The 24,012-nt window shown below is 37.0% G+C and overlaps 1 protein-coding gene across 2 annotated transcripts in view; it reads left to right on the top strand.

Moving 5' to 3' along the window:
• Positions 1-483: 483 nt before the first annotated feature.
• Positions 484-24,012, top strand: part of LOC134816125 (DNA-directed RNA polymerase II subunit RPB7-like) — a 43,640-nt gene continuing 20,111 nt past the window's right edge. For both annotated transcript variants that reach the window (XM_063824884.1, XM_063824883.1), the window contains exon 1: positions 484-497. The gene's annotated coding sequence lies outside the window, so the exon portion shown is untranslated. The remainder of the gene's footprint in view (positions 498-24,012) is intronic.

A 24,012-nucleotide genomic window follows, 5' to 3' on the forward strand; every position in this document is an offset into this window, starting at 1 on the left:
CAATTACTAGCCTGATAAAGAAGTTTAAGACCCCAGACAAGCTGGGGGATGCTAGGAGAACTGCTGCTGCCTACCCTTCATGTTGCCATAGTTTTTAGACATATTAAAACTGTCCTAAAAATCAAACAATTCTTTTAAATCTTCTGTGTACGATTTAAACACAACAACGATGAACAATGCAATGGTATAGCAGTTTTATAAACTTATGACGATTGCTGAATTTGAGTGTATTTTAATCGAGTTCTTGTGTACACACAATCGGCCAGCATATGAGTACCGGTTGATTCTCTATTGTCTATAATACACAATTACAATCAGAGTCCTCTATACTACATATCATCTATCAACCGGTTCTCATGCTAGGAATAATTTATTTTTAATTGTAGTTGACGAAATGAGAGTCTCCACTCAGTGTGTTAAAACATAATTCTTTGTCGACGTTTCGGCTACATGCCTTTTAAACTAATTACAACACTACAAATCTATTACATTTATTGAGCTATGTAAGTTTTCAGTACGTCCTGTTTATGACAAAGGCATGTAGCCGAAACGTCGACAAAGAATTATGTTTTAACACACTGAGTGGAGACTCTCATTTCGTCAACTACAATTAAAAATAAATGATTGACCCACTCATAAGAGCAAAACAAGATTACCACTAGGAATAATTTATTAATATACTAAGTCTAACAGAAGGAGCACATGTGACATAAGAAGATTGAACACGTTTATGTCACATGGGTAAGCGCTCAGAAAGTGTGTTATTGACATTTATTATATACACACAATTCCCAATGGAACCTTCTCCCTTTCTCAAATATTGCAGATTTCTCTGAGGAGATCTCTAAACTAACAGTCAAGTGCTCCAAACAACAGCTTCCAGGATTATATTTGATAATATGACAGATGATGATACGCTGTGCGCCAAGTCCAATATTAGGTGTGTACTGATGGAGTGCCATGTTTGATGTGTTTCTTGATGGTTGCAATTGATGAGTATAAGTAATATGTTACTACTAGGCCGAGCTGTTGGGAATTAACTTTCCCTGCTCCTGCTAAATTACTTGTTTCATTGAAATTTCTTGTTTCATTGAAACAAAAAAAATGCCTGTAAGATCGATAACCCATTGTGAACAATCCCCTCCCCCAAATATCTTTATAATACAGGGTGGGCCAAAAGTCACTGGACATACATTGGCCTTAATAGCTCAGTCACTGAGTGCCTAATTGAAATATTTCTTTCTGGTATGACTTACTACCACCACTGGTTCAGGGAATTTGTCAAATCGAAAAATATTCAAGTTCATTTTTTTCAAATGAAGGTTCATTTTCGCATTTATTTGATAGTTTGGATAGTAATACCAAGCTAAATTTTATTGAATTGTGTTTGGCCATTCGAATTACGTTTGTCCTGAAAAAAATTAGAACTGTAGCTTCTCAGATGACCGAGATATGAAGCATAACGAGTTAATTCATTACGTGTGATCAGGTTATTGGTTTACCTAATCACGTGATTAGGTGACCCTGTTAACCACCCCGTTAAACATTATGGGAATTGTTAAGGGTGCTCAAGTAAGGTGTCGTGTCACGGTGTCACATAATCACCCAGTCAATATTGTTAACGAGATACAGAAAATGCTTGATTACTTCTTCATTTCTAATCCGTTTTGCCTCAGCTCATGTTTTCAGATCATATGCAACATTTAATAATCTACCGTCTCTGAAAAAATTAGGCTTTTAGCATGTTCAGAGAGAACAATATAGGTGTTTTAATAATGAATGGGCGTTGTCTAAAATACTCGAATTTTCAAATTTTGATGACAAAATCCTCGAACCAGAAGGTACAGTATGCTATTTGCAAAGCAAGAGCTCTCAAATATAAAACACAGCGGAGCTTTTAAGGCCAACGTATGTCCAGTGACTTTTGGCCCACCCTGTATGTTGCGCAATCATGTTGACAATGATATATTGCGCATTTCACCCTCTTACTACTCTTGTTGATGAAAATTCTTTCAGATACTGGGATATCTACTATTGTCATGGAGTTGTAAGGTAGGAGCTATATTTAGTTTTACCTGAGCTATCGATTATATAAAATATGTACAGAGTTTCTTATCAAGCATTGTCATGCTTGCTTTGCCTCGAAAGAGGAAGTTTTTGAGTAGTACCATAACAAATAACCTGATTTGTACACATTCATATTCAGTCATGATACCAATATTTAAACTTCTACTGGTTCTATTGAAGATCTGTCTGTCACAATCTTTACATCAGCCAGGTAAAATACATTAGATTGTGTTAATTTGAAATTCCAGCTTTAAAAGTCACATCTAACAAGCTCACCATTTAACGATTCCCTTCTTAATTAACCAATTAACCATTTAAATTCCCGATGTAACCTGAATAGAAATTTGGGCAGTATCCAACTAGCCTGACATGTGTTCGCGAACAGATCATTTCGTCTAGTTAGACAGTAGAGTACCATGTCAGAAATTAGAATAGTTGTTTTTGTTGTTTTTGTTGTTTTTTGTTGTTTTTGTTTTTTTTTGTTTTTGTTGATGATCGTAACTGATAATTCTTCACCGAAAACGAATCGTAATCATTTGTTTCATTGAGTAAGTTACTACGCTACAATCAATGCTAGTCGTAACTAATTATATCCAAGATACCACAAAAAAAGAAAGATACCACATAATTTGAATCTTAATCAATAATTTGATCCAGCAATAAACTACGCTACCATTGCATTAATGGCAATACTAGTCGTAACTAATTCATATGATCTGGTAACCATTATGTCATAAGTTGTCTGGGAACAAGTGTTCGCAAACACCTGTCGGGCTAGTTGGATACTAGCCCGTTGGATACTATTGGATGCAATCTGAATTGAAATTTGTTAGTCGCAGTACTTCAAATTCGTTCACAAGAAAGGATTTATCACTTCTAGTTTCAGATTTGTATCTTAATCTTAATTTTGTAGCAGAAGAGCGTGCTACAAAGCAGTACAAAGTATTACAAATATTACAAATATAACATATATATAACATATATAATATTACCATTTACCTTTTCAGGGTTACTAGTGCCCAATTTGTCTGGTAGATTCCCTCGCCAAGCATCCCCTAGCAGAAACGGTAAAACTGACACATTTATTCAAAATGTCTGTTTATTTAAAATGTCTAATTTATTTAAAATGTGGACCATGTGAATTGTGATTTATGGTTAACCACCTTCCTTGTGTTGTTGGTTAATCATATGAGCAGGATATAAATACTTAAAAACTTTGATGATAAAATTACTTCATAGTGTTAAATTAGTACAACTATATAGATACCTTATCGGACGTTATTTGACTGGAAATTACGTGAACGGACATTATTGTATTATTTTGAACGAACAATAATATGAACACTCGAAGGCATTCTAAACCATTAACAATCCTAATATAACTTGAACAGACCATAAAGGGATGAACTTAATTCGTCCCTTTATGGTCGAGTTAAGTCCGGTGGGTAGGGAGACACCGGCAACGGTCCACTCTACCCAATATAGATTTTGGTACAAAATATATGCATACATATTTAAAAATATATATAATACAAAATGTAATATGATATGCGTTATGTTATATTATATTGTATTATTATATACTTCACGACAATCTGTCGCAAAACATGGGTTCCAGAGAACCCCCTTCCCGCCCCTATCAAGATTCCTGAGAAAGTGCGATGAGACTGGATTTTGGCCATTTGAAAGTGCGATTGTCACGTGCAGTGGCGAAAAGTACTTATTTTGTATAAAATGATTGCATGAGCATATCCTGGGTATTAAAAGTTAGCAGGTCATTATAGTCATGGTTAGGGGTGGGCAAGAATGATAATATTTTTGGGTCATGTCATGAAATCAGAAAAGGCCCATTTTTTATGACCATCGACCTTTATATTGAAGAAATATGATGGTTGGAGGCCCAAAAAATCGATTTTCGGCATTTCCCGAGTTTTCAGAGGGCGGGAGGGTCATTTTTGAATGTTTTTACCGAAAAATGGCCTAATTTGTATCACTATAATCTCTAAAACCCTATTGTTACTGATGAATGATGATTATTATATTGACAATATAGGTAGAACAATATAGGTAGGGTGTTTGTATGGTTAAAAGGGGTAAAAAGTCAAATGTTAGCTACATTTGCTTGCATTTTTTCAAAACAGCCCGTTTCCATGGATACGGACACCCTGGGGTTCTCCAGTACAGATAATCTTTAGATGTCTGAAATCATTTATCCTACCTGGCCTATATTGTCAATTATAATCAACATTCATTAGGGTTTTATAGATTATAATGATACAAATTAGGCCATTTTTCGGTTAAAACAGTCAAAAATGACCCTCCCACCCTTCGAAAACAGGCATAGAAATGCCGAAAATCGATTTTCTGGGCCTCCAACCACCATATTACTTCAATATAAAGGTCGATGGTCATAAAAAATGGGCCTCTTTTGATTTCAACAAATTTGCATTTTCGTGCCCATAGGGACCTAGAGCTGGCTTTGTTAACATTCAATCGGTCTCGCTGGCTTGTTAGATGCAATAATTGAAAACAACCAAGACCAAAAGATCGATGACCAATAAAATTCCCGTGGCATAAAGTTTAAAAGTGACTAGGTGTCCAGTATGTAAGGAGTATATATCTTTTAAAACGGCCGGAAAATGTGTCTTCCTTAATCCCATACCTTACTGTATTATGCTTTGCTGATTATATTACCGAGCTCCGAGGAATTATTAGTTCTTCATAATTGTCAAAAAATACTGACGTTCAAAGAGTTTCGGTGGGGTTCGAACACTCAACAATTAGCTCCACAGCAGGCAATTAGCCAACCACGCCACGAGGTAATATGCAATAACGTAATATTTATATATTTATACTCGCGCGTTTCTGCTAATTTAAAAGCATGCCTAAATCTCGCGTCTAGGCTCGCGATATCGTGAGCCTAGCGATGAGATTTAAACGAAACTGGCAAAAATCTCGCACAAAACTTGCGCGCCGTTACGTTGAAGTTTTCACAATATAAACACATGATAAACAAGTGATAAAATACACATGATCGCACGTCATGTTAAGTTCCTAATTATATGTATTGTGTCCCTCAACTTTTAAATTCAACTTTTTCTGTTTTCTTATATATTTTCTTGTTAATTTTGTTCTGTGTTTATTTACAAATTTTGTGCGATGAGCCTAGCTCGCCATCTCGCATGAATCTTGACCTGGGCCTTCCCGGTACTCCCGAAACTTAAAATTTTGTTAAGGATTTCACCTTTTTCAAAGTAGAGTGCACAAAATGAGGAAAAAGTCGCAATGCTTTTTAAAGTGCAACCATAAATTTGTACATAGGATGAAGTGAAAATATTCAGCAGTTGTGATTTGAAAAAACGAAGTGCCAGGCTCAAGCAGAATATGACTTATGAGCAATTAAACTGAGTGCCAAAAATCAGCAAACCATTTTAACCTCCAATTGACTAATTCCATTGATTTCGCCATATTTAGCTCAAATATTGTTCACATTACACTAGTAGATTGGAGTGAGTAACTGTTTTCAGCATTTTAACGGCCAGGTACGGTAGCGCAGTTGGTTAGCCAGCTTTGCAATCGTGAGGTTGCGGGTTCAAATCCCACTGCCTGCCTGGTCGTGGGGTGAGTGTCGTTGACATTCAGCTAAGGATCGTGAGTGGTCTATGCAGCCCCCCGGTCTACTCAGCCGAATACTCGAGAAATCGGGTGTGAGGGTTAAATGAGGAGCTGCACATTGCAGCAAAGTCTCGGGCGAAGAAAGTATGGTACACACTACCTTAACCGTCACTGGCTAAAAACAAATCCTTCGGCTTCCTGTAATTGGCTGGTTGCACTTGTGTAACAATATGGCTGTTGGAATACTCCGAAGTAAAATAAGTGTCTAGATTTTTTTAAAAAGTCATTATTAGCAATTCCAGTAAGTGACCGAATTCAGCAAAAAGTCATTTTTATATCTGAATACGACTGCTCTATTGCTTGATGGTTCTTGTCAAAATGTTAAAAAGATCAAGGCGTGACTGTGTTTTTTTCTGGATAAGATAATCTTTGGTTGTGTCTTTAAACTAATTCGTACATGTCTATGTGCCAGCCATCAGCAAAAAGTCACACATGTATCAGCTTGAAATTTAATTTTTTTAAATTGATGAAATAAGTATCGAAATTTCAGTTCTCTTTTTCAGTCATGAGTATCCTTAAATTGAAAAATTGACTTTTAGATTGAAGGTGCCATTAATCAGTTAAAAGAAGGCTTGAACTCTGTATTGCTTACACTCAATTATGTCCCGAGTGCCCAAATTCAGTATATCAGTCATATAGATAGATGATGTAAAAAGACAAAAATTGTCTATTTCTTGATCCATGGGTGTACTAGTGTTAGTTTTTAAACTTTTCGAAATAGATGCTTAAAAGCATCTATTTCGAAAAGTAATGTGTTCATAAAGGGGTCAAAAACAGATAATAATATTAGAGTGCCACTAATCAGCTGTAGTGACTGCTGCAGCCACCGTGGGAATTACCAACTATTGTAAGTCAATATCAGCATTATCATCTCAAACCACCGAATTGTTTATGTTGCAGATACGAATCTTAGTTTAGTTATATCCTGAAAATTTTAACAGCATATGTGTCCTGAAAATCAGTAAAAAGTGACTAATTTGACAGAAATAGTCATTCTTACTGCTAAATGGCACTCTTTTTAGTTCAGAATATTGTTTGAGGGAGCGGTGTGCCTTTTTTGTTTAATGTGGCACAATTTTGTTGCACTGTGTGCCATTATTCAGCTTAAAATGACTTCTTTTTCTAGGCATATACCAATGGTAGATCACATAAAATGTTAGCTTTGTAAGCAGTGTTGTGATAACCTGCTATAACTAACTTAAAACTGGTACAATGAACTTCAAACATCAAAAGTATGAACAAAATTTCCATGATGAACATGATATTGTTGTCAGAAATCTACTTTATCGTGCCAATAATCAGCAAAAAGTCATTTCTATAAAGATTTTAAGCTAATAATATTATTTTTAAAATGACTTTTTGCTGAATTAAAACACACAATATCGTTAGATTTTGTAAAGGATCATCTTGATGAACCTGCTTTAAATGCTGTCAGACATCAATTGTATACCTTACTCGGGAATATTATAGCGGGTTAATTTATGACTGGGAAAATTAATGACCGGGAAAAATATGGCGGACTTTCCCAAAACCCGCCAAATTATCCCGGTCATGTATTTACCGGTGGCCGACCTTTCAAGTTTTTTTTTCAGAGGTAAACAAATTTTCAACCGAAATTTCTGTTTTTGTTACTTGTTAAAGAAGTTATTTGAATTTACAGTTATTGATATTACTCAGAAATAGAAAAAAAAGACACGTCTAATTAATGGAAAATAAATCTAAGCAATAATAAGTCAAATCTTCATTAAAGCGTATTCTCATTCTCATTATCGCTAATGTCCCCTCCATTATCATTATTGATATCCCCCTGCTGCTGACCGTCAAATTCGAAGTTGTATTGTTGTCTTAACAAGACTTTCATTTTGTCCGCTAATGGGCCTACTGCTCTGAAGGTCAGCCGGAGCTTAAGATATATATTATTTATTATTATTATTTTCGTTTTCTTCTATAACATATAAATTGTTTTCTTCTCTACGATTCACTGATTCATGGGCAAGATAAGTGAGAATCACGGTCCACCCTGAAATCTGATTTTTATAACCAAATTGTGATTTTTATAACGAAATTATGGTAGCAACCGCCAATAAAGTTGCAGCCCTCCATCCACTGCTTCAAAAGTCTTCTCTAGCACATATGAGACTTCAGGTAAAATATGATGATCACCACCCCCTTGGAACCCCATAATCTGAGTCGGCGGGTTTTTTTATGACTGGTAAAATTTTTGACCGGGAAAAATATGGCGGAATCTTCCAAAACCCACCACTTTATCCCGGTTATAATATTCCCGAGTAAGGTAGTGCCAATATTCAGCAAAGAGTCATTTCTTTTGAATTTTTAATCGTGATGAATTTGACCTAAAAATTACTTTTTACTGAAAACTGACACACTCTTAATTTGATTTTCGAACAGAATGCTGTTAAGCAGACTTAATCTTGACAGTATGATTGAAAAACGTTCTAATTTTTTTCTGTCTAGCTACTGCAATTAAAAAAAACTCAATTGTTATTTTGTGAGTGAATTGTTACTGAATACATGCACACAATAGGTTTTTCCTAGGTTACATTATTACAGACCAACGTTTCTTGAAAGTTGTTACAATTCATTCACAATCTGATTAAAAGTATTGGCCTTGTACTACCCCTTCAACCAAACTAAAAATTTTACCAAACAAATGACTTTTCGTTTATTTTGAGCACAGTTCAAGTATTCGATTCCTACAAAAATCCAAATATTCTTTGAATAATTCTGAGACATAATCTGAATTTTGAACAGAAAAGTCGCAAAATTCAGTTTTTTATGGGCGTTTTAAACGTTATAGTCCAAAATGCTGAAAACTGGCACTGCATTGGTACTATATTATGACATATTAACTACCTTACTCGGGAATATTATGACTGGGATAAAGTGGTGGGTTTTGGAAAATTCCGCCATATTTTTTTACCGGTCATTAATTTTCCCAGTCATAAATTAACCCGCTAAAATATTCCCGAGTAAGGTAACTAATGGATTTTTCTTACAGGGCCAGTTAAGATTGAAGGCATTTCTGTGCAACACTTTCTAGTTACTAGTCATTTAACTTTCACTGTCAAAAGTGTCATGGCACTCAAAGTCATTTTCACCACACTTAAAAAAAACGTGTCCTTAACCATTGGATTGATCAACGGCCTGAAAAATTTCATATCTCTAATTCAATTTTAACATGGTTTTGGTGATTGTACTGCATTGTACTGCATTGTACTGCATTGTACTGCATTTTACTGTATTGTACTGTATTGTACTGTATTGTACTGTATTGTACTGTATTGTATTGTATTGTATTGTATTGTACTGTATACAGTATTGTACTGACTACTGTAAACAAGGGCAGTGAACAGTTCACTGCCCTTGTTTACAGTAGTCAGTACAATACTGTATACAGTAAACTATTCGATGACCCAGTAGAGAAATCTAAGAACTTTCCAAATTATCGAAATAATTAATTTTTTCCCCATTTTAGCAAATTCCGAAACTTCATGTATTCCAACATCACACAGGTAAAGATTGTTATGTAAAAGAACAGAGTGGATTCCTCAAGTACACCTGCAATACCGGAATAAGCAGCAATTTATTCCTCAAGTGCCACAACACTGATGAATACTACGAATATGAGGAGCGTTTGGGTAGTGTGAATTTGAAGGGACAGATCTGTTCGGATGACACAAACTTTTATCAGTTTTGTGGGATAGAAAAACCACGATTTAAGCTTAAGAATGATGAGGGTCTCTGTGGTGACGTCCTGTGCATGATCGGTCATAACAATATTCTGACTACACTCGACACAATTAGGTATACGGGTAGACATTGTGATGGTAAACCTGATTGTATTAATACTGACCTGGATGAAAAAGGATGCCCTGATCTTACTAACATGACCACCTTATTGAGTGGTACTAAGGTTCAAACCAGGCTGGTCTGTGATGATGTCTGTGATACATTGGGTTGTGAAGATGAGGCTATCTGTAACGGATACCAATATGGCATGTGGTGTAAAAAGAAAGTACTATACTTGAAAGGAGAAGGAATCTACTATGTTTCACTATCTACAATATGTGATGGACGGGTAGAATGTGTAGACGGGGAGGACGAAGCAAACTGTACCGTGACAAATGAGTCAGTGTACACTTGTGAAAATGTATTGACACATCGTATCGTTCCAATTCACAATTATACTAGATGTTCAGTTATAGATATCCGTTCCGGTTGGGCGGAGATTTGCATAGATTATTGCTCAGAATATTTAACAGATTATTGCACACATTTTGCAGAACAGACAAATTGCTCTGACCCTAACAGGGTGGGTATCTCTTGTCAGATAAACGGATACATGTCTACAGTTTCAAAGTACATGATTTGTTTTGGTGAGAAAATATGCGATGATAACATTGAAAACATCTGTTTGGAGCCATCATTTTATTGCCATGTGCACAAACATCTGATGTGTGACGGAAGAGTAGACTGTGACAATAAAGAAGATGAAACACATTTTATCTGTGACCAACAGACCCAACAAAAATGTAAAAGGCGTGTTGGACGAGCAGACGAATTGACAATACCACTCTCTTGGTTAGAAGATGGAGTGCTGGACTGTATCGATGGTAAAGATGAGGAGACCATCTGGCCCACTTGTGGAAAAGATATATCATCGAGATTTGTCAAAGTTGAAGAAAACTGTCAAAATGTCCTTCTCTGTCCATGGAGTGAACCCAGTTTTGTGGAACTAAGAGATCTTTGTGATGGACTTGAAACCTGTGGAAATGAGAATAAAGTCTGCTCTGAGGCCCGAAGTAATCTAAGAATTTCCACATCTGTTTTGACAAGCGATAACGGTTTGAGTAAACGTCTCTCGTTTTGCCTAAAAGGATTAAAAAACAATGTACATCTTAAGGACTGCACAACGTTTCCAAAATTCATCTTCCCAAATCACCGTTTTTTTGGAGTAGCAGATAGAACTTCAGTCATCCTACCGGCAGAAATTCAAAGTTGTGACCACATGTTTGGAGAGCTGTACGTGTACACCAGTTGTACTCACAATTGTATCAGCTCTCCTTGTCCATTGAAAAACATTCCTAGATACGAGGTGTGTCCTGAACAATACCCAAATAGGATCGGAACTGTAGCTAACAATAAATACCTAGCATTTTTCACAAAATCATTCGGAAATTTCTACACAAACAGATATTTTGTTTGTGACAACAAGATCAAGTGTATTGATTACTCGAAAGTTTGTAATCTTGTGGATGATTGTGGAGATGGTTCAGACGAGGAATCCTGTACTAACCATTTTAAATGCAACGCAACAGGACATTACATACCCAAAACCAGTAAGTGTGATGGATTATTTGATTGTTTGGACTTATCTGATGAATGCAATGTCGATTGTTCAAGAAATATTCTAGAGGGTTCAGTTTTAAACGTTATTTCGTGGTTAGTAGGAGTTATAGCTATCGTAGCTAACCTTATCATTATTTTGAAAAGTGCGCCAACCTTAACTAGATGCAAGACAACAGTTGCTTTTATAAACAAATCGCTTGTCATTGCAATATCGGTCGGAGACTTGTTTGTCGGTTGTTACCTATTCATAATCGCAATCTATGACGGGATCATCTTTGGAGAAGATTATTGCCCCAAACAAATCAATTGGATTACAAGCATCGACTGCTCAAAAATCGGTGTTCTTAGCACCGTAGGGTCTCAACTCTCACTATTTGCCATGTGTGGTCTGAGCCTTAGCCGAATCTATGGAATATACCATTCTATGAGAATGCCGGGAAAAGTGACCTGGCTATTTTCGTTGCAATTCGTAGTGAGTTTGATAATCATGATCGCATCATCACTGAGCATCGCTGTCATTCCGATTATTGGCAAATTTCAGGACTTCTTTGTCAACGGTGTAAACTTTGCAAAAGATCTAAAAGTATTTATAGGCACGCCAAACAAGCAGAAAATTTCAGCAGTCCTTGAATCGTACTACGGAAGAATGTTGGACACTGAATTGAGTTGGAAAATGATTTATAAAATGGTCAATGAAATGTATTCTCACGATTTTGAATACCCAGACCACACGACAAAGATTCCGAGGGTTGATTTCTATGGAAACGATGGGGTCTGCTTGTTTAAATATTTTGTAAAAAACGATGACCCACAAAGAATTTTCGTGTGGACCATCCTTGCTTTAAACTTTGTGTGCTTCATATTGATTACAGTTTCGTATTTGGTGATTGGCTGCATTTCTCAGAAATCATCTGTTATTGTAGGACAGGCTGACACCTATGAGCAGAATTCCCAACGGCTTACAAAAATGGACCGAAAAATCTCCATTATAATCACAACTGATTTCTTTTGCTGGATCCCCTTTATAGTGATCTGTGTGCTACACTCCCTTGAAGTGTTGGATGCAACTCCTTGGTATAGCATAGTCTCCGTCATCATCCTCCCGATCAACTCAGTCATTAATCCTCTGATTTATGACAACACTTTGGTCATCCTGATCATCACCCCTTTCCGGAGAGTTATAAGCTTTATTACCAGAAAAAATGTTTACCAAACGCTAACAGGGACATTTAGAAGAGTAACACCGACTTTTGTACGATCATTAACAAAAATATGGAGAAGATCAACCACTGCCGAAATTGTTGAATTTGAGTTAGGTGAAATTAAAACAGCAGAGCCAATAATTGGAGAAGAGCCAATAATTGGAGAAGAGTCAATAATTGGAGAAGAACCAATAATTGGAGAAGAGCCAATAATTGGAGAAGAGCCAATAATTGGAGAAGAGCCAATAATTGGAGAAGAGCCAATAATTGGACAAGAGCCAATAATTGGAGAAGAAGGAATTGAAAAACTTTGTCAGACTCCCACGCAGCAACGAATCAAGAACACTGCTGTTTGATAGGGTAACAGAGTCGTCCCTTAATCGGCGAGTAGAGCCCGATAGAGTTCTTGTATCGATATTCTTACGATCTTGTTTAAATTATAGAGGTTACAGGGGGGGGGGGGGGGGGGGGGGGCAAATGTCAGTACACATACGTTGGGTCTTATACCACCGCTGTGTTTTATATTTGAGAGTTGTTGCTTTACAGATGGCATACTGTACGTACTTTTTCGAGGATTACGTCACCAAAATTTGAAAATTCGATTTTTGGGGGCCACACCCAATCAAAATAGAATCGCTTATACTCGTGTTTGTGAAAATGTTAGAGACTCCGTTGTAACATAATATTGCAATAGGTCATTTAATCCGGAACATAATCTGAAAAAATGGTGCGAAACGGATTTAAAATGGCGAAGTTACCAAGCAAACTTGATTGGGTAATCAATGATTACCCAATTACGACACCGTAATTGGGCTCTCTGCACGATTCCCATAATGCTGATCTAGCCTCAACCCAATCACCTGATCACATGTAATGAACAAACTCGTTATGCGTCATATCTCGGTCATCTGAGAAACTCTTATTTTTTCAGGACAAACTTAATTTAAGGACACGTTCATTTGAGTTTGAGGATATTGGTAAATATAAGTGACCCTATTAAAAGGCACAGTGTAGTTGACTTTGTCACACTATGAAATTACACAAACCCTTGATGGTTAGGATAATCGTTTCATCCTCTAGGCTAACTTTGTCACTTAACAATATCTTAATCAGGTGATAAGATATCGCTTAAATACGGCCGGCACGGAAATGGTTACATTGTCACACTATAAACATGTGACGGAGTAAATATGGACCCCTTGCTGCCGTTTTTGACCAAATCTTTGAGTGTCCAGTTGATTGGATGGGTACATATGACCATTACCTACATATTTGACGACTTTTTTCGTTAGATGGTGCACTCAGGTTTACTCTGTCACACATTTAAGAAAGCATGTGAAGAATGTTTAGGGCACCCTGATAAGCAATGCTGAGTAGTGTAGGTTTATTTGATGGCCTGGAAGTGCTAGGAATTGTTATTATATCATATAGTCGTAAGGAATTAAAACACAGAAGGCACAAACAAGTTTACTTTGTCACATAATCTTGATGATATCTGAACATGTGTGAAATTAAACAAATAATGATATACCAGCTTAAACCCCTTATATTACATACTATGGATCAAACAACACTGCTAGTACCACGCACCAGTCACATAAATCATTATCGGGTGGCAATATGTTAACAGTGTCACAATTAAACTACCGCAACATGGTCAAAAATAGGGTAATTTCGTCACAAAAAAATTATTATAACTCTGTTAGCTCCTTGCTGGCAAAATAACTAGTTCATTGATGATAAAGTTACATAGTATTCTAATACTCTAATAGAAGTATAGCTCTTCAAAATAGGGGCAAGACATGTTTACTTTGTCACATCAGTTATTATAAGAGTTGGGTAATCGTCATCAGATTAACAGATCTTTTTCGTAGTTTAGATCGATTAATATAGGCAATAAAGCATCCTATGCCAATTTTAACACACTATCTTGATATTTTTGTGGCAGGGAAAGTTAATTTTGTCACATGTTCAGCGTCTTTGACAAATTAATCTAAAATTGTTAAACTTGAGCCCTGATGTTCTAGAAAATATTCTACCAATCGTTTCTGAAAGAATGCTGAATTCTAATAGAATTATAGATCTTCAAAATAGGGGCAAGACATGTTTACTTTGTCACATCAGTTACTATTTATAGAGTTAGGTAATCGTCATCAGATTAACAGATCTTTTTCGTAGTTTGGATTGATTTATATAGGTAATAAAGCAGCCTATGCTAATTTTTACACTCTATCTTGAAATTGTTGGGGCACGAAAAGTCAATTTTGTCACATTTTTAGTGATTTTGATAAATTTAACCTAAAATTGTTAAACTTGAGCTCTGATGTTCTGGACAATATTCTACCGATTTTTGTCTGAAAGAATGTTGAATGCTAATAGAGTCATAGAATATATAGATCTTCAAAATAGGGGCAAGACATGTTTACTTTGTCACATCAGTTATTATAAGAGTTATTATAAGAGACTATTTCATTCTATAATCATTATTTTTAACCTACGTATTTACGATTTCGTATCATTTTTTGTGACAATGTAAACACTGATCTTAACTTGCATCAACTACATTGTCATCAAAATTTTCCCGCCTTTCAAACCAAAATCAGATATAAATAATTCGCCCAAAATTTAAAATTCCAAATATTGTGACGGAATTTACCTCATTTCCCAATAACCGAGTGCCTTTTTAGCTAACTATTCGAAACAACATATTTTAGGGCTTTGATTGGTAGATCAACCATCAAATAATGAGTTAAAAGGTTTTTGAGGACATCTCATAGTAGAGTAGAGGTATGGTATTCTGAGTGTGACAAAGTTACCCAAATATTGCCTTGTAACCGTTCGATCCGTGCCCTTTAACCAATGTTGTATCATAATTGTTAGATTGACCTAATATTCTATATTTCAGACCAAGGAATGATAATTAGACAACTGCAGTTAACTAAGTCACACAAAATGTGACATTTGAACCATTATAGTGCCTAACAAAGTAACAACAATAGATTTTCTTTCTGAGCAGTGCATATGGGAGTATGGGTTACGTGGCTAATGTTCAGAACTTCTGAACGTGCTAGGTTAATAGATGTCAAAATTAAGCCACTATCGTCGAAAACGCTATCATTTTTCGGTTCTTTTGCGATAGTCAAAACGCGACAACTAGCGCTGGATGGCGACAACTAGCGCTATCCAGCGCTAGTTGTCGCCATCCAGCGCTAGTTGTCGCTATCCAGCGCTGGATAACGCTGGCCAGCGCGAAATATATATGTTCGATAATTGTCGCTATCCAGCGCTAGTTGTCGCCATCCAGCGCTAGTTGTCGCCATCCAGCGCTAGTTGTCGCTATCCAGCGCTAGTTGTCGCTGGCTATGCGACACTGTCGCACGCGATAGTTTGCGATGGCCAGCGCAACTGGCCATCGCAGAAAACAGTTCGATAACTAGCGCTGGATGGCGACAACTAGCGCTGGATAGCGACAACTAGCGCTGGCCAGCGCTGGCCATCGATATCCAGCGCAAAATTTTTGCGCTATTACTCGTCAGCTAGCGCTAACCAGCGCTGGCCAGCGCTAGCCAGCGCTAGCCAGCGCTAACCAGCGCTAACCAGCGCTAACCAGCGCTAGCCAGAGCTAGCCAGAGCTAACCAGCGCTAGCCAGCGCTGGCCAGCGCTAGCTGACGAGTAATATCGCAACTATATTGCGCTGGCCAGCGCTGGCTGACGAGTAATACTAATATCGAGCGTGCTAAATCACTCTACAGTCGATCTTCGAGATTGTTCTAAAAGGGCCCCCGATGGTTGTGTCCAACTTCAATCGATGTATTTTCGGACGCTAATTCCGAATCAACCCCCATGGGGCCATGGGCCCATGACATAGGGTTAAAATGCTCTCCTGACGAGATATTGGCGAAAAACTGTACATGTATCGATCACGTGATATGACCGTATAAGGAAGTTAGTCTAATTTCTCGTTATTGTTAGGGTTTCAGCATATGTTTTTGTTAAGGATTGGGTTAGGGTTAGGGTTGGGATCAAATTAGACTTAGAGGGTTGGGGTTTCGAAAAGTCGTTCAGAACCAGCTAGAGTCAGAGAATGGATTAAAAAAGGCACGTGACAGTCAAGTGTAAAGTGATTAATCATCATCCGAGTAATATCGCAAGTATATGATTTTGATACATTGCGCTGGCTAGCGCTGGTTACCGCTGGCTAGCGCTGGCTAACACTGGCTAGCGCTGGCTAGCGCTGGATAGCGACAACTAGCGCTGGCTAGCGCTGGATAGCGACAACTAGCGCTGGCCAGCGCTGGTTAGCGCTAGCTGACGAGTAATAGCGCAAAAATTTTGCGCTGGATATCGATGGCCAGCGCTGGCCAGCGCTGGCTATCGCTTAGCGCTGGCCAGCGCTGGCCAGCGCTAGTTGTCGCTATCCAGCGCTAGTTGTCGCCATCCAGCGCTAGTTATCGAACTGTTTTCTGCGATGGCCAGTTGCGCTGGCCATCGCAAACTATCGCGTGCGACAGTGTCGCATAGCCAGCGACAACTAGCGCTGGATAGCGACAACTAGCGCTGGATGGCGACAACTAGCGCTGGATGGCGTCAACTAGCGCTGGATAGCGACAATTATCGAACATATATATTTTGCGCTGGCCAGCGTTATCCAGCGCTGGATAGCGACAACTAGCGCTGGATGGCGACAACTAGCGCTGGATAGCGCTAGTTGTCGCCATCCAGCGCTAGTTGTCGCGTTTTGACTATCGCAAAAGAACCCATTTTTCTTTACCAATATCCTCAAACTCAAATGAACGTGTCCTTAAATATCAAATAACGGAGTAGTTCGCTGTTTATTAGTCTCACACACTGAATACAGGTTGATGTAACCTGTATTCAGTGTGTGTAATTTCAATTTAGCATTTTAACTAGTATAGAAGCATTTATTATATACTAACATTTATAACAATTTTAGCCTGAAGTTGGCGTTGACGCCGAAAATTTGCCCTTACTCCTAACTTCCTTGTTTCACTTGTCCTTGTCTCTTCCAACCGGATAATATCCAGATATCAGTGTCCTTAAATGGCCAAACACAATTCAATAAAATTCGGCTCGATCCGACTATCCAAACTATCAAATAAATGCGAAAATGAACCTTTATTTGAAAAAATGAACACGAATATTTCGATTTGACAAATTCCTCGAACCAGTGGTGGTAGTAAGTCTTCTTCTTTTGATTGGTCGGCGTCGACTGTAAGCCTTCCTTGCGGTGGCTTTCACAACGCGTCCCCATTCTTCAACTCCTGCTGCTGGAGAGAGAGACTCCCAAATTATATACCATAAATATATTATACATAGATATCGACAACAGACTCCGAGAGTCTTGAAGTTCTGTTACCACCGCCCCTGGTGCAACCCCTTACGGGTTAGTGGTAGTAAGTCATACCAGAATGAATTATTTCAATTGGGCACTCAGTGACTGAGCTTTAAGGCCAACGTATGGGTACTGACTTTTGTCCCCCCCCCCCCTGTAAAATAAATGATGATAATGTTAATTCAAATAGAGATAAATAATTGTGGATAATAAGAATCTTGACACTTTTTGACGTCACTCATAATCCCTGGACTGTAGATTCTCTTTGTTAGTGTTATATCTGTTGTAGTGGGAAATAACACCTGCTGTTGTGGATATAACACCTGTAGTGCAACAATATATCTTTATTGTTATCTCTGTCCTCCAGTGCAATGTCCTACTATTCATCACCTAGAATATTTTAAATCGTTATTGTCCTTGAGTCATTTTGACTTTTTGAGGTAAATGCTAAATATATACGTATATTTCAAATGTCATAACTAAAACTCTAAAAGTTTTGTCTCGTCAAGCTGATCCTATAAATAACACTTGACTATAAATTATTTTAAGATAATGGATGCTTTTGAAGTTATAGGCATTTTAATTTTGAGAATTTTGAGAATTTATTCAAAAGTGCGAATACTCAAACAAATTTATAACAGTGCCAAAACAAATTGTTTTGTTTTTCTTCAATACCAACAAGTTTATATAAGAAATTCCTGGTGTTGTCCTAACTCCTCATTGAAGATAAAGCTGTCGTTCTCTGCTGTGCATTTTATTCATTATAATCTAGTTTACTATAAACATAGTACTACTTAAAAACTCTCCTTGTTTTATTCACTATTTAGTGTTATACTATAATCTATACTAAACTATACTATGATATCAATGATATTGCTTAGGTGATATTATAGAGTTCATACTGGATTTGAAACTTGTGTATTATTCATTATTAAAAGTATTTGCAAATAAATTCTATAATCTTTTATTAATTGTAGCTTGCTATGTCCTTCAATTATCCCTATCAAAGTATCCTGACAAGGGTGAGCTTGGTAACGAGGAACAGATTGAAACAACTGAAAAGGTCATAGAACATACTAGGCCGAGCTGTCGGGAATCAACTTTCCCTGCTCCTGCTAAATTTCTTGTTTCATTGAAAAAATAAATGCCTGTAAGATCGATTGTGGACCTTTATAATATGTTGCGCAATCATGTTGACAATGATATATTGCGCAATTCACCCTCTTACTACTCTTGTTGATGACAATTCTTTCAGATACTGGGCTTTCTACTATTGTCATGCACATGGAGTTGTAAGGTAGGAGCTATATTTAGTTTTACCTGAGCTATCGATTATATATAATATATACAGAGTTTCTTATCAAACATTGTCATGCTTGCTTCGCCTCGAAAGAGGAAGTTTTTGAGTAGTACCATAACACATAAGCTGATTTGTACACATTCATATTCAGTCATGATACCAATATTTAAACTTCTACTGGTTCTATTGAAGATCTGTCTGTCACAATCTTTACATGATCAGCCAGGTAAAATACATTAGATTGTGTTGATTTGAAATTCCAGCTTTAAAAGTCACATCTAACAAGCTCACCATTTAACGATTCTCTTCTAAGTTAACCAATTAACCATTTAAATTCTTGATGCAATCTGAATAGAAATTTGGGCAGTATCCAACTAGCCTTACATGTGTTCGCGAACAGATCATTTCGTCTAGTTAGACAGTAGAGTACCATGTCAGAAATTGGAATAGTTGTTTTTGTTGTTTGTTGTTTTGTTTTTGTTGATGATCGTAACTGATAATTCTTCACCGAAAACGAATCGTAATCATTTGTTTCATTGAGTAAGTTACTACGCTACAATCAATGCTAGTCGTAACTAATTATATCCAAGATACCACAAAAAAAGAAAGATACCACATAATTTGAATCTTAATCTCTTAATCAATAATTTGATCCAGCAATATACTACGCTACCATTGCATTAATGGCAATACTAGTCGTAACTAATTCATATGATCTGGTAACCATTATGTCATAAGTTGCCTGGGAAAAAGTGTTCGCGAACACCTGTCGGGCTAGTTGGATACTAGCCCGTTGGATACTATTGGATGCAATCTGAATTGAAATTTGTTAGTCCCAGTGCTCCAAATGCATTCACAAGAAATGATTTATCACTTCTGGTTTTAGATTTTTATCTTAAAACAAGCCGTTTACCCTCTTTGTACTGCTTTGTAGCAGAAGAGCGTGCAAATATTACAAATATATCAAATATTACAAATATAACATAATATATATATTACCATTTACCTTTTCAGGGTTACAAGTGCCCAATTTGTCTGGTAGATTCCCCCGCCAAGCATCCCCTAGCAGAAACGGTAAAACTGACACATTGTACTGTCTAATTTATTTAAAATGTGGACCATGGGATTTATGGTTAACCACCTTCCTTGTGTTGTTGGTTAATCATATGAGCGGGATATAAATACTTAAAAACTTTGATGATAAATTACTTCATAGTGTTAAATTAGTACAACTATATAGATACCTTATCGGACGTTATTTGACTGGACATTACGTGAACGGACATTATTTTGAACGGACAATAATATGAACACTCGAAGTTATTCTAAACCATTAAAAATCCTAACTTGGACAGACCATAAAAGGACGGACTTAATTTGAAGTTCGGACATAAAAATGAACGCTAGGGCCTTCAGCGTTTAATTATTATCCGTTCAAATAAAGTCCGATAAGGTAGCTATTATCCAACCAGACACCTGTAGAGGACTAAGAGGAATGGTAGAATGTCCAGACAATCAACTTCTGCCATGTATCCGGGAGAGTTACATGTGTGATGGTGAAGAAGACTGTTCAGATGGTTCAGATGAGAACAGAACGTTTTGTAAAGGTTTGTCAGTTACTATTATCAGTATAAGTAACAGCTGTTAAAAATTTAAGTGCCAACTGCCAATACTTTATTATAGTGTTAAATAGGGAATTATTCAACGTTTCAATGTGACAACATCGTATTTATGATCTCAAATTAATTGTCATAATATGGTAGTGTTGAAAGTATTAAAACTTATTAAAAATAATTTGAGATCATGAATACGATGTTGTCACATTGAAACGTTGAATAATTCCTTTCCTGATAAGAGTCTTATCCTTGTTGCATCAAACAGGATCAATAGAAATTTACCCAAGAAAACATTTTAACTATGCGACTCATAAATAATATTCCAATCCGGATTTTACAGTGTTAAAAATAAGTATTATTATCTATACTATACTAATAATCTCAATAAATCTGTGTGTTTGTCTGTTTGTCATTTACGAATGTTTAAATCAAGAAAACAGTAAGAGATATGGGACTCGTTTTTTTCGGTATAGTAGTAGTAAGCGGTTAAATTGATCATTTTGTGACCCAAATGTGATACTAAAGTGTCTCACATTCTCCCGCTCTCTCTCCTCTCATAAAAGATTTGCTATATATTAGGTAATTTGGCAGTGTACCTCAAGATTGCCTATCAAGTATTACTATTAGATACATGAGGGGCACTCAGAATTAAATTGCGGTCTGTTTGGACTGAGCGAGTTCATACTTTCGCACTGTTTTAACTACGAAAATGTAATGCGTGTTTTCAAATATAATAGGCGGGTTTATACTTTTGCAATGCTGTTAATTTCGCACTAAACGTATTATTCGAATTAAATTCGCATACTTATTTTTCTCTGAAAATTGCCGCATTTAAAAAAATGTACCAAATACGGGAACAGGAAATCACTTGCCCACATCAAAATGTTCACTATAGTTGGCTTTGTATGGTGGAATATTGCCAAAACATGTGTTTCCCGCAACACATTCGTGGTTACTGGACACTGGTTAGTGACTAGCGTGGGTACTGACCAAGATTGCAAGGGGTTAAATTTAGCTCATACCCGAAGACGTTATGGAGTAAACTAACTTCTCTTAATAAACTTGAAATCACTTAATTTTCTCCACAGTCTAGTCTACTTGTCGAGATTTGTATGTTTGAGATTTGAAATTGAAGTATAACGTCACAATTCACATAATATCCAACTAGATTATAGACTCGAGAATGGCTGCGCGTTCCCACAGCCGCATTTTTACCGAATTTTTCGCGCATTTTTTGACGAATTTAACAGCCCTAAAAATTAAAACTTAAAGTTGTAAATTGGCGAATTATTCGCGTACTTTTTGAAAACTCTAAATACGCCGTACTTTTTGACGAAAATTTGGCGAATTTAACAGCCTGGTACTTTTGCATTTCAACTGTGATAGTGAAGTCCCGGCCGTAGGCACGGGTTACACTAGTATATAATATATAGCTATTATCCAGACTACACCTGTAAAGGAGGATTGGTAAAATGTCCAGACGCAGGTGGTCTACAATGTATCGATAAGAGTTACATGTGTGATGGTGAAGAAGACTGTTCAGATGGTTCAGATGAGAACGGAGCGCTAGCGTTTTGTAAAGGTTTGTCAGTTACTATTATCAGTATCAACTCAATGAAACAAGAAATTTGTCCTTCCTAGTGTCAAATTAGTACCACTCATTTTTCATCAGACATCAGACACTGGCAACAGTCCAATCTACCCGATTGTAAAATATATATTATAATACAAAATGTAATATGATATGCATTATATTATATTATATTGTATTATATACTTCACGACAATCTGTCGTACAACAGGGGTTCCGGAGAACCCCCTTCCCGGTACTCCCGAAACTTAAAATTTTGTTAACCATTTGCATTGATTGATCAACGGCCTGCAAAATTTCATACCTCTAATTTAATTTTAACATGGTTTCGGAGGCACCCGAACAATAATATGGTGATTTCTGGGTTTTTACCGAATTTGGTATAACAGTGCATATTTTATGCAAATTTCTTAAAAATCTCCACATAGCTATTTCTAATTCCTGATATATGATTAGAATTTTATGAACTATAAATAAACCTGCTCTATGTGATCTCCTCGGTCGACACAGCCGAATGATAGGAAACTTGATTGAGGGTTTAATGAGCAGCGGTGCCTGAAAGGATACCCCTTCAGAACATGTACATTTCGATGACCCAGTAGAGGAATCTACGAACTTTCCAAATTATCCAAATAATTAATTTTTTCCCCATTTTAGCAAATTCCGAAACTTTTGTATTCCAACATCACACAGGTAGTAAAGATTGTTATCACGTAAAAGAACAGAGTGGATTCCTCAAGTACACCTGCAACACCGGAATAAGCGGAGATTTATTCCTCAAGTGCCACAACACTGATGAATACTACGAATATGAGGAGCGTTTGGGTAGTGTGAATTTAAAGGGACAGCTCTGTTCGGATGACACAAACTTTTATCAGCTTTGTGGGAAAGAAAGACCACGATATAAGTTTAAGAATGATGAGGGTCTCTGTGGTGACGTCCTGTGCGTGATCGGTAATAACAAATTTCTGACTACACTCGACACAATAAGGTATACGGGTAGACATTGTGATGGTAAACCTGATTGTATTAATAGTGACCTGGATGAAAAAGGATGCCCTGATCTTACGAACATGACGACCTTATTGAGTGGTACTAAGGTTCAAACCAGGCTGGTCTGTGATGATGTCTGTGACACATGGGATTGTGAGGATGAGGCTATCTGTAACGGATACCAATATGGCATGTGGTGTAAAAAGAAAGTACTATACAAAGGAGAAGGAATCTACTATGTTTCACTATCTACAATATGTGATGGACGGGTAGAATGTGTAGACGGGGAGGACGAAGCAAACTGTACCGTGACAAATGAGTCAGTATACACTTGTGAAAATGTATTGACACATCGTATCGTTCCAATTCACAATTATACTAGATGTTCAGTTATAGATATCCGTTCCGGTTGGGTGGAGGTTTGCATAGATTATTGCTTAGATTATTTAACAGATTATTGCACACATTTTGCAGAGCAGACAAATTGCTCTGACCCTAACAGGGTGGGTATCTCTTGTCAGATAAACGGGTACATGTCTACAGTTTCCAAGTACATGATTTGTTTTGGTGAGAAAATATGCGATGATAACATTGAAAACATCTGTTTGGAGCCATCATTTTATTGCCATGTGCACAAACATCTGATGTGTGACGGAAGAGTAGACTGTGACAATAAAGAAGATGAAACACATTTTAGCTGTGACCAACAAACTCAACAAAAATGTAAAAGGCGTGTTGGACGAGCAGAGGAATTGGCAATACCACTCTCTTGGTTAGAAGATGGAGTGTTGGACTGTATCGATGGTAGAGATGAGGAGACCATCTGGCCCACTTGTGGAAAAGA

This window comes from Bolinopsis microptera, chromosome 5, assembly GCF_026151205.1.
Source record: "Bolinopsis microptera isolate Bmic1 chromosome 5, MBARI_Bmic_1.0, whole genome shotgun sequence".
Classification (NCBI taxonomy): Eukaryota; Metazoa; Ctenophora; class Tentaculata; order Lobata; family Bolinopsidae; genus Bolinopsis; species Bolinopsis microptera.